The sequence below is a fragment of the Humulus lupulus genome, chromosome 2 (assembly GCF_963169125.1).
Source record: "Humulus lupulus chromosome 2, drHumLupu1.1, whole genome shotgun sequence".
Lineage (NCBI taxonomy): Eukaryota > Viridiplantae > Streptophyta > Magnoliopsida > Rosales > Cannabaceae > Humulus > Humulus lupulus.
Genome location: NC_084794.1, coordinates 21,339,101 through 21,354,249, shown reverse-complemented (window position 1 = coordinate 21,354,249; position 15,149 = coordinate 21,339,101). Strand labels below are relative to the sequence as shown.

General features: G+C 32.4%; 1 pseudogene; it reads left to right on the top strand.

Annotated features, from left to right (window-relative positions):
• Positions 1-449: 449 nt before the first annotated feature.
• LOC133814019 (probable aminotransferase TAT2) lies at positions 450-13,623 on the top strand (annotated as a pseudogene).
• Positions 13,624-15,149: the final 1,526 nt, after the last annotated feature.

Below are 15,149 nucleotides of genomic sequence, written 5' to 3'. Positions count from 1 at the left end.
ACACAGAGTTCTTTTTGTTCTTTCTTGGTTCTACGAAATTTCTCAGAGCAATTTTTATAAAGGGTGTACAAGAACGATCCTCTCGGTGCAGGGAGGGATCGTACAGAGGCTGTTTTATCCTGGGGACGGCGTGGTTGATAGACTGTCGTGCACACTTAGGGCAGAGCCACGAAACTTCTTAAAGAGAGCGACTTTGTCCGCGACTCAGCCAGAAATATTGATCGGTAATTTCGTTCCATTTTATTTTTCTATTGTGGAACATCAAAACATTCTTGAGCCACCAAATAATTCCAATCTCATACATACAAACAAATATATCATACGACACCAAAGATCAAACCACAGTTCTCCCCATTTCAATGGAGATTGATGGTGAGTTGAGGGAGTGGAACTTCCGGGTGAAGTAGGAAGAAGATCATGGCAATGGCAGGGAATCTTCTTCACCTCCAATGACTATCCGGGGATATATCAACCTGTTGAATTGGAGTATCAGAAAAGATAATGACGATGATAGTAGCAGCAGCAGCAACATCCTTGTGCAGGTGATTCCTCTTGGTGATGGTGATCCCTCTTGCTTTCCTAGCTTTCATCCTGCCCTAGTCGCTGAAGATGCCATCGATGACGTTGTCCAATCCACCAAGTTCAACTCCTATTCCTCCATGGCTAGTCTTCCTTCTGCTCGGAGGTACTATTAATATTATAACTTGACTATCTTTCTTTGTACTTTTGACAGATGAACTAAGTCAATGTAATTTTTCTTTAATGCTGTTTTGCAGTTTGTTTCTCTATTTTTTTTGTTTTTTTTTTCTATGTTAATAGGATATAGGGAATTGGCAAAAAAATTATGCAATTCCTCTTACATCAGTAGCACACTGGCTAGTATGCTGACGCATATGTCAATGTACTACTGATGCAGTTGAGTTGATTGGGTGTTAGAAGCACACCGACATCTATATTCTTTGTATACTCTTTGGCATAGCGACAATAAGCACTACAAAAAAATAGACATTTAATGGCTATATGGGGGAGACATTTAATGTCTCCTTCTAGGGGAGACGTTGTTGCAGGAGCCATCTTAAGTGGCCCTATGACGTACACCCTATGACGTATCCCAGGGGGAGACGTTGGATGTCTACAAAGTCTCCCCATGGGAGACTTTGTAGACATTCAATGACTCATATAACGAGTCATCATTGGTTTTTGTATTTAAAAAAAAATTAAATAATTATTTTTAGTATATTAATTAATAGAATTAAATATATTAATTTTTTTTGAAATAGAATTAAATATATTAATTAAAAAATCTAAATTATATGAAAATTTAAATTGTGAATTTTCATTAATAAAACCAAAATGTATATATAATATGGTTTTGCTAGCTAAATATACAAAATTGTAATATTTGTTATTAAACATACAAAATTAACAAATATTACACTAGCTAGCTAGACATATAGTAAGAAAGAAAAAGAAAAAGTAAAAAAAAAAACCTAATATGTGGGACAATGATTTTGAATTATCGGTAGCATATGGTTCACCCAATGTTGTTGCATTTCATTAATCTGTGCTGATGTATATGGCGTAGTGTTTAGCTACAAAAAATACAAAGTAAAATATATTAGTTAATCATTATTTGATTATATATACTTTAATAATAAATAAATTGTTAACTTTGTATAAATTTATATGCATACCTCTTTCTTCAAGTAACGTCCAGGTTGTGAATGTTCAATGTAATCCTTCAACATTCTCATCACATGATATCCACATGCCACATTGTCTGGTTGGTGCGGACACTAATGTTTTAAAAAAAATATCAAGCAATTAATATAAAAAATATTAGTAAAATTCAAGTATAAATTTTCAAAATAATTAAATCGTAGTTACTTACTTTCGGTTGCACAATTTCTATTTTATTTGGAATCTCGGGAGGTTTTAGTAGACTGGTCAGAAAAAGGTTGAAAGCATTGACTATTACTGCCACAATTTCTTCACGGTTTTCCAGTTCTGAGTTCACCGGATCACAACAACAAACGTAATATGCATATGGGGCCAATATAATCAACATCCAATGATCACTGCACAAGAAAAACAATACTTGGTATAAGTCTTCAACGCAAATGTTATAAGGACTAAGTATCTGGCAGTAACAAATTTTTGAACTTACCCATGGTTGCAGGGGACAATCATAAGTTGCTCACTTGATCTTAATTGACAACAGCGCTTGAACAGACCTTGAACACGATCTTCAAATGAACTTCCTTTAGTGGCTACAACATTAGGATTGACAAATAAAAACTTATTTTGGCGCCCTTGTTCTACCAAAAAATTGTATAACAACCTATTAAAAAAAGAGTAGTAGTCAAAAATATAATTTAGGAAATTTGTTGTTAAAATAAATCAAATAAGAAAGGTTAATTAAAAAACTTGTGAGATACCTCATGTAGAAAACGACAACTCCTTGTCCAATCTTTTCCATTCGAATAAATTGAAGTATGTCCTCTTTGCATATGTAAAGACTTGAAATATCTTGACCGAATACATCCTCATCTATGCCTGGATTGACACAGCCGTCGTCATTTCAATGAGATATAATATTGTAAATTTGTTCCAAAGGACTGGTGTCTTGTGTCAGAGGATCACTCAAACGTTGTATTCTTTCTCGGGGTCGTTGTGTTGAAGGAGCAATTGGTCGTTCTGATATGTTATTACTTCTAGAAAAAGTCTGTAAAATAATATTAATAATTAGAAAATTTACAAACAAATTGAAATATATAATAACAAATATGATTATATAAACATGATACATCACCTATTCGTGTATATCATCAGAAACGATGACCAATTCCTTAGGCCATGATATAGGATGCCCAATAGTGTTATCCCCAAAATTGGAGATCGATGACGTGGCAATAGAGGTGACAAGTGGCAGTACATGGTCAGTAAAAGACACATTAATAGTCAATAAATATAGTGGCTCCTCAGAGTTGTGATAAAGTGATCTGGCTTAGGAGTAGCCCAGTAGGCCATTGAAGAATTTTGACTGGCTTAAGAAGTGTCATGATCGACCAGGCATGACCTTGTCCGACCAGTCATATGATTGTCTGCCCAGGCATGACCTTGTCTGCCCAGGAATGACCTTGTCTGCCCAGGCATGACCTTGTCTGCCCAAGAATGACCTTGTCTGCCCAGGATTGACCTTGTTTTCCCAGGCATGACCTTGCCTGCCCAGGCATGACTTTGTCCGACTAGGCATGAACTTGGCCGATCGGTCATGACCATGGCCGACCAGCTAAGTGCATGTCTGCCCAACTAAGTGCATGTCTGCCCAGTCAAGTGCATGTCTGCCCAGCCAAGCGCATATCTGCCCAGTCAAGCACATGTCTGCCTAGTCAAGTGCGTGACTGCCCAGTGAAGGTGTGTTCGACCAGCTTGAATGAGATATGGGTCGACCAGATAGAGAAGGACTACGTCAAGATTCCCAGAAATGGCTTCAACAAGAATCGGTCTTGGCTTGCGCGGGAATCTCTCATTTATCCCACGAATATAGTGTACTGTTACATTTTCAATATTGTTGTAATTTAAATATAATGAGAATAATAAAATATCTCGATTATGGGGGATATCATATGTACGATCCTAAGCCTATAAATACAAGGCTTACGGCATCATAAAGAGGACTTTGAGGGGAGCTTTTGATCTGAATTTTCTAGAGAGAGAAAGTATTAGCATTTGAGAGAAGTCTTGTATTTTTGTAATCTGCACTGAAGAAACTCAGTTGACTCAGGTTCATCTGATCTTGAGTGCAAATCTATAATCACAACTCTAAGTGGATTAGGCTATTACCAACATATTGGGGCTGAACCACTATAAAAATTACGTGTGTTATTTACTTTCTTTTCAAAATCGTCTGTGTCGTTTATTTCTCTTGAAGGTTTTTGTCGTTTTTGACGTTCTCACGTCATTGGCCAAAAACGCAATCAACAAATAGCCTGAATGACTATGTACATATTCTGATCAGGTTTTGCATAAGGAAAAGGTGTCGCTGGCTTAATAGCGTCAGTAATCACCACTTGGTAGTTGTTACCTGACTCTTTGTCAATGAGCTTGCCTGATGCAACAATATTGGATAGTGAACCAATGGCTAACTGACAACTAGGTACCTGCACATTATAATAAGTAGCATTATGTATATATGTGTGTATGCATGTACTTACATAGTCATTTTCAACTATCAAATTGAAATTACCTCAGTCACAAACGGTACTGGTGGTTCAGGCTGATAGTAAGATGGTGCTGGTGGGTCGGGCACATAGCAAGATGGCCCTGGAGGGTCGGGCACATAGTAAGATGGTGCTTGTGGGTCGGGCACATAGTAAGATGGTCCCGGTGGGGTTGGAACTACTGGTGGGACTCCAATACTGGATCCTGAACCACTCTGTTGGGCCATGAAAGATCTCAACATTTCCTCTTGTTTATGAAAACATTCTTCTAGACGCGCTTCTTGTTGACGATGTCGTTCTTCTTGTTGACAAAGTCTTTCCTCAAACTCATTTCTCATAGCACTAGCCGAAACAATATATTTCGATTTCTCTTTCATTTTGGTAGGTTTCGGAGTATCCCAAAACAATGCGGGGGACACACCAGGACCTTTAGCCCGAACACGCCCTCGTGGCTCGGGGGTGCCCAATGCCCTCGTCAACACATCATTAGGGCCTTGGGGTTCCCTTTGACCCTCCTCAATGAGTTTTCGATAATGAGCCTGTAAAATAAAAGTAATTTATTTAATTTAGTTATATTAAAATAAATAGATTATATAAGTTCAATATATATATATAAAAGCTTACAATGTTTTTTTGAACCTCAGCTGCCTCTCCAATAAGTTCTCCTTCTTTATTTTTCGGTCGACCCATCGTCCATAAATAAGCTCTATCAACATCAAATAATTGTTGCCCAGTCTGTTGTTGAAGCATCTCTTCCACATGCACGTAACCTCCTCTAGATAGGTTGTGGTTGTATTTTTTCATTCTTCGATATTCTTGCATTTGTAATCTCTCATCTTTCCACTTTGGTGTTAATCTTGAGTTGACAAATTCTAACCATTGCTCATCTGTAATGATCTCCTCAAATCCATATGGTTTCCTAGGGGGAAACTCATCTGGTCTTTTCTCTAAAGCATTAAAGATGTGCTTCCTTGTAGTGTCAGTCTTCCATTGTCTGAACATCTTTGCTGCGTCTTTCATTGTCTACTTTTTGGAGCTATATTCCAACTGAAAAGTTTTTTGTAAGTTTGAAATAATAATCATATTAAATCACATATTTTAAAATCTTCAAGTAAAATAGATTTAATTAAATCATACCTTCATTAAATCCCATATATGAGTTTTGGTCTCCGCTAGAACTTCATTCCATGAGTTACAGGTGATGGGCACAATAGTCCTCACTATAGAACCCAACGCTGAAGATCGATTACTTCTTGCGGTACCTATTACTTGACCATACTCATTGAACGTTATAGGTATAATATTTCCTTCACTTCTATTCTTAATCAATTTATTCATCCATGTGCGTCCTCGCACATTTTTTTCATCTGTAATCTCTGGCTCAATATCAGGATTTTGTTGAGGATTTTTCTCCTCATCACTATCACCAAAAGGATCTGACATCTGTGAAACATAAAAATCAATATGATAAGTTATATATATAGAAAAAAAAGACAACCAAAAACATATCATAAACAAACCAAAATCATTTTTGCAAGTATGACAAACATAATTATATTATATCTCACATCAGGTTATCAATCCATAAACCTTCACCATTATCACGTAAACAAACACCATCATCATCAATTTCATCATTACATATTGGTGAAGTGAATATGATTGATTCTTCTTCAATAGGTATATCATGCAAATCACCATCTTTGGTATTCCATTATTTTGTTGGCGTTGTAAGCACAATTGACCATTGGTTGTCTGAAGGATCATTCACATAAAACACTTGTTTTGCTTGTGCAGCCATTATATCATGCAAGTCACCATCTTTGGTATTCCATTCTTTTGTTGGCGTTGTAAGCACAATTGACCATTGGTTGTCTGAAGGATCATTCACATAAAACACTTGTTTTGCTTGTGCAGCCATTATAAATCTGTCAGATTTGTGCCTTAGTTGATTTAGGTTTACTAATGTGAAACCAAAATCTTCATATATTATGCCACTGTCACTCTTCACCCAATCACAAAAGAAAACAAGTATTCGAGTTGTGATATAATCTAACTCCCAAATTTATTTAATTTCTCCATAGAAAGTCATATCCTTACATTTCCACACTTAATACATGGGCAACGAGTAAATTTTAGGTCTTTCACATTTTCCGAAAAAAATCTTAAGAATAAATCGACAATGTTTTTATATTCCACGGATAACCTATTCGCTGACATCCATTTTTTATCCATATCTTCTCCTATGTCTATGAAAAATTAAACAATAAAACTACATAAGCATACGGCCGAGCATATGAAAAATTGGACAGCATTTCTTCTATATTAGTAACCTAGCCATTAGTCAATCTTATCAAATCCAATCAAATAATCACAACACAATTCAAATATAATAATAGAATACATAATTCTAGACAAAATTGGACAACATTTCCCCTATAATAGTGATATAACAATCTGTTAACAACAAGTCAAACAACACACAATAAGTTTCTTCCTTATAGCTCCACAGTACACAAACAAATTTTCCAGAACCTACTTCACTAAAACACACAGTTCTCAACCTTCTGTTATCACCGCAACACACAATTTTAATCTCAGAACCTACTTCACTATGGATGAATATTTAAGATATTCAAACTCCTCTAACAAAAATTTAATAATACTAAAACGAGAGAAAAGATAATGTCCGTACCTCTTGCTATCAATAGTCTTAGATAGCAAATTTACTTCACTTTGCAATGCACTTTGCTATTCAATTCACAACCTACAAAATTAAATTAATTAATAAATAAAATATTACTAAACAAATATCACTAAATAATTAGATTAACAATAACTTATTCTTGCAATTTTAGAAACTTAAAAACCTCAAATGTGTTATTGAAATAGAAATTTTGAGGCAAAAATCTCTCTAGCTAAAACCACAACCTACAAAATTAAATTAATTAATAAATAAAATATTACTAAATAAATAAAAAAATATAATATATATAATCAACCTACTTCAATGTTAATAAAATATTTAAAATATATTTATACAAATATATATAATTTTTTAATTAAATAATAATATAAATTAAAAAAATTATAAACATAAATACTTGAATTACTTATATCTATACATGCAATTTAGTATGTAAATTAAAATTAAATTATTTTCCTTATTTTCGAGAATATATATATTAATACTTAATCAACCTAAAAAAATAATTAAAAAATCTACAATTTTCGGATTAAATAGTAAACAAAATTAAAAAACAGTAAATAATGTGGTATAATATCAATATCCCAATTCTTAATGTCAAATCTTCATTAAAATTATTTTTCAAACTTTAAATAAATATTTCTAATATCCTAAAATTACCCAAAACCGCAATATACAAATACCCTAAAATCCCATCATTAACCCACTATAATTAAAGAAAATAAATAAAAAGCATTATTCTGACTATTATACAGTAATTAAATCTTAAAAATATACCTAAAAGTAATTTTTGGAGATGAAAATCAACCAAAAACAGAAGCCAAAATAGCCCAAAATTGCCTGTTTTCGCCTTTGGTTCGTGTGGCTTGGGGAAGAAGAAGGGAATAGGTTATATACAAGGGAGGCCTCTAACGTCTCCCCTGGGAAGACGTTGGAAGTCTGCACATCTTCCCATGGGAGACGTTGGAAGTGTCCACGTCTTCCCTGGGGAGACGTTAGAAGCCTCCCATTGTCAGACTTATATATATTTAATTATTTTATTTCGATTTTTTAATTTATTCTAAATAACGTCTCCCACTACTTTTAATGACTTACACACTTAGTCATAAACAAGAACTTTTGATGACTTGCACCCTTAGACTTGAAATATCCCTGATTACTTTTAATGTCTTACAACATTGGTGTAAGTCATTATAGAGAGTCATTAAAAATGCAAATTGTTGTAGTGAAGCCTTCTGATGTTGTTTATTTCTATAGTTAGTTTTCTACTTAGGCCAAATTCTGTTTTTTCTAGTAATGACTAGTCAGGAGAAATTGAGTAATTTTTTTAATCACATGATCAAAATGTCGTATTTTAATTTTTTCATTAGTGGCTTAGACAAGTACATGTAACTACATTAGATGCTATTTATAGCATGTTTTTCATCAAATGCCACATTAATGAATTAGTACAAGAAACATACAATTTTATCATAATCTGAACTATGTTGAATCAAAATAATAAGTTTTAAAGTCTTGAACTGTAACAGGGCTATTGCATAATATATGTTTGATGATCTCTCAAACAGGTTGTCCCTAGATGATGTTCATCTCATAGTTGGCTGCAAGCAAGCTATAAAAGTTATAGTAATTGCCCTTGCCAGAGTCAGTCCTGATGCCAATGTTTTATTTCCAAGGCCAGGATTTCCGTACTATGAAGCCCTTGTTGCGTGGAATAAGTTTCAAGTTCTTCACAATGACCTTATTCTTGAGAAAGGTTAGGAGGTTGATCTTGAACACGTTGAAGCTCTTTCGAATGAGAACACTGTTGCCACGGTCCTGATAAGTCCTGGAAATCCCTGTGGAATTGTCTACATGTTATATTATTTTATAATATAATGTAATGTAATGTTATATTATTTTATAATATAATGTTTAGATTAAATAAATGTGATAAAGAGTGTCACATATTGTAACATGTAATAGAGAGTTACAATATTTAGATATATGAAAATATCCAAATGTGTTAAATATTTGGTGTTACAAATTCAGTTACAAATTTGTAAGTTCCAAATATTGCTTACATAATATTGAGATGAATTTCTTAAAGCCATATGTGAAATGACTGTTAGAGATATGATTTAAACCTCAATAATGTGTTTTGGGGTTATAAAATCAATTGGGAATGATTTGGAATCGTTTGGAAAAACAACACAATTTTGTGTGCTGAAATTGGGCAGTGGCCGCAACCAGGAGCATTGGTGGCCGCGACCTAGGGGACAGAGAGCCACGGCCGCGGCCAGCAATGCCCGCGGCCGCGGCCACAGAGGCTGACTGACCAATTTTTAGTTTTTTCCAACCTTTTTGAATGGCTCCAAAAACACAAATAACTCCCAAATCTCATTTTTAATTCCATAAACATCCAATTAATATTTGGTAACAACAATGGGGGTTGTTGGAATTTGAAATTCGAAGGGTGTCTCTAAACTCTATAAATAGGAGCCTATTGCTTACTTGTTTGACACAACTTTTCTATCCATTAGAACACTTGGTTAGAAAACACCTAGATGCTTGATTATTCGAGAAAGCAATTTCCAAATCTGTGAGAGATCCATTAGTGCTTGAGTTAGGGGGAAATAAGCTTTTGGACAAAGGTTTCAAACCTTGTTCAAGTTGGTGATCCCCAAAAATCTTCACTTTGGTAGTGTGAGTGAGAGTTCTTTGTTCTTTGATTCTTGTTCTTTCTTTTATTCGATTGCTTGTCATCTTCATATTCTTCTTTTCTATTTACTTGTATTTCTTGTTTAAAAAGTTGTAATCTTTCATTTCTTTTGTTACAAACATTTTTTATTTTATTTGTATCTTTTTGTTTAGAGTTGTATTTCTCTATTCTCTTCTTCTAATTCTTCTCTTATTTATTTGTATTTTTCAGTCATAGAATTGTAATATCATTTAATTAATCTTGTTTATTTGTATTATTTTGTCTAGAGTTGTAATATTTCTTACAATTTCCATTCATACAACATATATTTTCGTAACACTGCACAACCCAACATTTGGAGAAGGTTGGTCCAAATATCGACCGTTTAAATTGTAAGTTGCTGATAACTTACTTCCAAAAATAAGTTCCTAAAATTTGTGTATTTTAGATTGCAGAGATGGCAAGGAAGCTTGGATTTTGTTGTGGTTGCTGATGAGGTGTATGCGCATATTTGTTTTGGAAGTACTCCATTTGTTCCCATGGCAGTGTATGCATCCATTGTGCCTATTCTAACGATCGGTTCTATATCAAAGAGATTTTGTGTGCCTGGTTGGCGTCTTGGTTGGATTGTGACAAATGATCCTGATGGCATCCTTAAAAAATCTGGGGTCCTCTTTCTCTCTAAAACTCTTTATTAACTCTTGTGTGTGCATAAGGTTGTTTAGTTGTCTTTATATTCAGATCATGTAATCTTTTTAATCAACCATAGACTTTTAATGCATCCCTCTTATCAAGCAGAGTAGTATGACAGTTTCTGATATCAATTTTCTTTTTTTCTTTCTTTCTCAGCTAATCAAGAAAATCACTGATTGTCTCAGTGTCACAGCTGATCCTGACCTCCATTCAGGTATTGTAATTCTAGATGCTGATTAGAAATACCAAATTATTTTCTGATGAAATATGATTTTAATGTTAAGATTATCTTTTTGATGTTAAGATTTTCCATCTATTTTAGTATCAGAAAGAAGAGCAAGCAGGTTCTTTATTAGTGGCAATGAGACATCAATATCAGACATAAAAGCAAACACAATTGTCTTACATGCATGGAGCTTTTTCATCTGATTCAATGAGGAGATATGTGTTAAGTGAATATTTTTCTTTTTCCCTAATTGTTTGAAACAATTTTAAAGTATCCCAAGACAAGTAAGATGTATTAAGTATGATCATCCGTGTTTTTGGCTTGCTTTCTATCTTAAAAGTGAACAATGTGGTTTATGTATCAGGGTGCGATTCCTGATATTCTTCAGAAAAAAAACAAGGAATACCATTCAAAAATGGTTGAGACAGTCAAAGAAACAGCAGAAACTTGTTATAACAAATTAAAAGAAAACCCTGTCATTGATTGTCCACACAAGCCAGAAGGCTCAATGTTTGTGATGGTAATAGCAATATTACATGATTTTCTTTACTTTATTAAGCCACTAATATCTCTTCTATATAATAAGTGTATAGAAAACATAAATTCTTAGTTTTAAGTGTTTTTTATTTTTTTCGTTAACTTTAATGGAATATTCTTATATATAACAGAATATTCTTATATTTTAAGGTAGATTGTAAACATGATTTAAACTTAAATCAAATTAAATAAATAACATAACATAATCTACTATCAACTAGAAATAAACTTCTTTAAAAAAAAAACTAGCAACAAACTTAAATTTAAAATCCATGTATAATATTAATATTATATTAAACATATAATATATAATCTCTTGTTATCACTGCCAAATTCAAAAATTAGAACAAACATAAACTTAAACAAAAATAAATAAATAAATTAAAATATAATATTTATAAGATATTTTATGATAATTTATATAATTAAATCATATTTATTTAAAAATAATAAAACCATACATATCATTTTTTATATCTTATAAATTTGTGTGATAGTTTATTTTTTATCAAGTGATTGAACCTCTTTTTTTTTTTTTTATCAAATTCACCAAAGGACAATGCGAGTTACATTAGAAACTAAAAATAGTTGATGCATGTGTTTTGGTTAATTTTTTATGTATTTTTAGAGGAACAATTTGGGAGTTTTCCTCCAAAGTTTCTTAAGTTATATTTGTAATAACAAAAATTAGGAGGCACAAGTACCATCAACTAATAACAATATAATAAAATAAAAAGTTGGGAGGTACAAATGCCATCAACTATCACAAAATAACAATAATAATAAAAATAATAATAACACAAGAGCTAGGAGGCACAAATGCTGTCAACTAACAAAGATATAAAATAAATAAAAGTTACAACAAAATTATGAGACACAAGTGTCATCAACTATAAAAATTAAAAAGAAAGATAGGAGACACAAGTGTCGTCAACTAAAAAAATGCGATAAATATAAATATATAAGTAAGTTTTTTTTTTTATGGGTGGTAGAACCGTCCCAAATTTTCTTTTTAACAATTTTTTTAGTTTTTTATATAAATATATATTTATATTTTTGTATACATAGTTTTTTTTAAGTGAAAAAATTAAAATAATTAGTAAAAGAATTCACTAGCCTTGAGAAAAAGTTTGTTTATTTTCTTGCAACTCTCTGGCAACGACGCCAAAAACTTGATGGACCCAAAATGGGTATGTTTTAAATATTTATAAATCGTAAGCGCACGAATCGTTCATATAGAACAGTGATTGTGTAAGTAAGGATGTTGAACCCAAATGAGTTATCTAAAATCGAAAAGAAAACTATTTTAAACCAAAATTAATAAATTCTAACCTAGCTCCAAAAATTGATGAGATTTTTGTATAATTAAATAAAATAAAAGACAGTAATAAAGAAATTTAAGAAAATAAATAAAAATAAATTACTAGTAGAAATCAAGATGGGAAAAGAAGATTATTAAGGTATTAGAATCTACAAAATATAAGTTCAATAATATTTATAAGTACATTGATTCTCAAGTTTTAGTGATAGTTAAAATAAATCAAACTATCATTTTCCAAATAGATTTATAATATTAAGCACAAATTACTTCTAAAAAGATAGGATTTTTCTTCACTTTTCACAAAGTATAATTTCAAAGTATTTAATGTGAATCAACCTAATGAAACAAAAAAAAATTAAATAACATTATTTATAAGGCAAAACATAATGTTTTTGTTCTAAGCATTGGATGTGTACAATTTAATGACACATCTCACACAAAGAATATTATGTTTTTGCACTAATGAAGAACAAAGTGTAAATATGTGCTAACAATAAAAAATACATGATATTTAAGATGAAAGAAGATATTTGAAAAATAAAAATCCATAAACTTTATTGCACAAAATGGGAAATCAACATACAAAAATAAATACTATCTAGTCATATATTGTTTCATCATCACCTTAATAATCTTAAAAAGATTAGAAACTCATAACTAGAATGGAATATACAAACAAAAAAATTACAAACATAACTTAAGAAAATTTGGAGGAAAACCCCCAAATTGTTCATCTAAAAATACATAGAAAATTAACCAAAAAGAAGAAGAAGATAAGGAGAATAGAGAGGTTTGAAAGTTTAGAAACTTTGTGGTATGACCTCTCCTTAAAATAAGCACCCCAAAATGGTCTTGAAAATTCCCTATTTATAGCCAAAATGAGAGTATTAAAATAATCAATTTAAATTAATTAAATTAATAATAAAATGACAAATATGAGTAAATTGTAGGGTATAATGATGATTTTGTGGTAAAATGTGTAGAAAAGTTTGGGTAAAAAATATGGTACTTTTAGACAAAGGGGACAAGGGGACATTGGTACATTGTGTTGGGCTCAATAAGGGTGAAAAAGAAGGTGGAAGGGGCTATGGGTGTTGGGAGGCTGTAGGGGGGCTCATGGAAGTCTTGGGCCGAGTGGGGTGTACGGCTGGGGCTGGGTTTGCTGAAGGGAGCTGGGTGAAGAGGAACCAGGCGTGGTGGGCTGGGCCTCAGATTGGGCTAAGGCTGGAGTGCTGAGGCTGCTGGAGGTGTTTCGGTGGTGGGCCTGGAAGGTGGCAGGGGCCCAGGTGGTTGCTGAATGTGGCTGGGCAAAGGGAAATAACAACTTTCTTCGGGTAGGCTCGGGTAGGCCTGGTGCTGGAGTGGGCCGGAGGTGCAAGGGAGGCACGCGCCTGGTTCTTGTGGCTAGTGAGCATTTGTTTTCAAAATTGCCATTTTTTTTTCTTTTCCTTATTTTTCAAAGCCCAAAGAAAAATACAACATACTCCCTACAAAATAAACATAAATTAAATCAAAATCAAATATTTTCAATTATAAAATAAATCATATAAATTTTTTGAAAATATTAATTAAAACTTAATTTAATTTAATATTTAGTTTCAATAAAACACATTTTTTTACCTCAAATTAAACAACAATAATTTAAATAATTAACTACAACATTTTACAGCAAAATAACTATATAAAAACATACAAAAATATAAAAAATCAAAATAAACGCAATAAATTAAAAATTAATTTAAAATTTAATAAATCAATTAAAAACTCAAAAATTAAGCAACAATTAACACATGAAAAGTAGTAAAATAACTCTATTTTGTAGAGTTATCACTTCTAGTAGTGATAGTCATTGCTTAAGATGGATTTGGATTTCAACTCTCAATGAAAGTACAAAAATGTTGAACAACGTTTTGGTCAACGACACTGAGTCAATACAAACAACATAAAATAATTTAATAAACTGAAATCAAATAAACGACGCAGAGAATTTATAGGTTCGACCCAAAAAGTTGGTAATGACCTACGTTCACTTGCACTTATATTAATCAAGAAGGTCTTAGACCCAAGATCAAGAAGAACCAGGTTCAACTGAGTTTCTTACATCTGAGAGAGAATACAATTCGACAGAGATTTTCTATGTAAAGTGCGTATTCAACTTGTCTTTTTTAATGACTGTGAGATATCCCTATTTATAAAGTCTCTTAATGGGCTATGGGCCCTACAAAATAATCTACGCCCTACAAGTGTAGTGTGAGATTGTTACAACTGATTATAAATTCAAATAACACTGGAAAAATACATTCAAATATCAGTTACATAAATATCTTGGAATATTTTGTAATATCTTGTAAAATTTGGATCTTCGAGTTTAAAATAGTTATCCTTCGAGCAGGTCCATCCTCAAGCAGCTTCATGAGATTTTACCAACTCATACAAAGCAGGCTGCATGTCTTCGCACTAATGATGTCTACTCGAGCAACTATCTTATCTCGACCAACTCTCAGAATTTGATGTCATTCACTGACACGTGCCTTCTACAAAAGTCACGTCACCATGTCCAAATTTTGGTTAAACACTATTATATTCATAATTGATTTAGAAAGTGTACAACCATAAATTCCCAACATAAATCACTTTAGACTTTGTATTTTAACCAATCCTAATAATTATTGATTAGTGCGATTATTGATCTTGGAAACCCTCATATGGCGATTTGATCATTCATTAGGTTTGAAATACCTTATAATTAGCCTTGATTGGGT